Here is a 1613-nt window from a genome sequence, read left to right as displayed (position 1 = left end):
ACACCCCGACCAGAACCAGAACCTTCAAACACAGTTCACACACCACGACCAGAACCAGAACCTGACCAGAACCTTCAATCATAGTTCACACACCCCGACCAGAACCAGAACCTTCAAACACAGTTCACACACCACGACCAGAACCAGAACCTGACCAGAACCTTCAATCATAGTTCACACACCCCGACCAGAACCAGAACCTTCAAACACAGTTCACACACCACGACCAGAACCAGAACCTGACCAGAACCTTCAATCATAGTTCACACACCCCGACCAGAACCAGAACCTTCAAACACAGTTCACACACCACGACCAGAACCAGAACCTGACCAGAACCTTCAATCATAGTTCACACACCCCGACCAGAACCAGAACCTTCAAACACAGTTCACAAACACCACGACCAGAACCAGAACCTGACCAGAACCTTCAAACCCAGCTTAGAAAAGAAATGTCCTCATAGAGGCTGAAAATGACTCTGTCCCCACAGACCTATAAAAAAAAAACAAGAACACACACACACACCTGAGTATGTAACTCTGTTCACCTGCTTTCATTTATTTATTCATTTGAGGTTTTATTTATGATTCTTTTATTTATAGTTTTATTTGTTGATGTTTTTTAGTTTTTATTTGTGTTTTTCTCATAGTTTAATTTGATGTTTTATTTGTTTGGGATTTTATTTATGATTTTATTTCTTAGTATTTATATTTTTATAATTGTATTTTGTTTTATTTATAATTGTTTATTTGTTTATATGGTTTTATATTATAAACACATCTGACTCTGACTACAGCTGCATATATTATATCTTTGTTTACTTGTTTTTCTCTTTGTTTACTTGTTTATGTCAAGCAGATCTCCACACTAAAAGCCCAAACGGAGGTCAAAGGTTGTCGTCTTCAGAAGAACTTGTGTTGTTTTTGTGTTTCAGCAGGACCAGGTTCTGAAGAGGCCCGTTTAAAAACTTTGGGTAAATCTAAAAATAAATAAAATAAATGTTCCAACAGGTCAGAGTTGTGTTGAAAAGAAACAAATAAAAACCACATTCAAATCATCTGAGTGGATTAGACAAACTTTCAAAATAAAAGAAATGAACTCTGTAAGTGTTGTAAATAAATCTAAAAATACAAACAACAGAACATTTATTTAGTGGCTGGATTCTCCAGGAAGTAGTCAGACCCCAGTTTTAGACTTCTGACCATCACTTCTACTCCCATCATTCATGCTCCTCCCGCCTTTTTCTGTCTGTGGCCAATCAGATCTCTGCAGGAGCAGGTCTAAGCCAATCACATTTCAGCTGTGGGAAGATCCTGTGGTGATGTCATCCATATTTTACCTCTCATCAAATTTATGCTTCATTACTTTCAAATTTAGATTTATTACTTTAACTCCACAAACAGGCAAACTTTAAACATTCAGTGTAAATATTCAGTGTAAACATTCAGTGTAAACAAAGTCAACAACTAAATGAGTTTTATTTATGTAATACTAACAATCAGAGAAAGATGAGGTTAAAGATACGTTTGTAAGAGTGAGTAAAACTGTGTGTGTGTGTGTGTGTGTGTGTGTGTGTGTGTGTGTGTGTGTGTGTGTGTGTGTGTGTGTGT

The sequence above is a fragment of the Austrofundulus limnaeus genome, unplaced genomic scaffold, assembly GCF_001266775.1.
Source record: "Austrofundulus limnaeus strain Quisiro unplaced genomic scaffold, Austrofundulus_limnaeus-1.0 Scaffold2186, whole genome shotgun sequence".
Taxonomy (NCBI): domain Eukaryota; kingdom Metazoa; phylum Chordata; class Actinopteri; order Cyprinodontiformes; family Rivulidae; genus Austrofundulus; species Austrofundulus limnaeus.
This window is presented reverse-complemented; position numbering follows the sequence as displayed.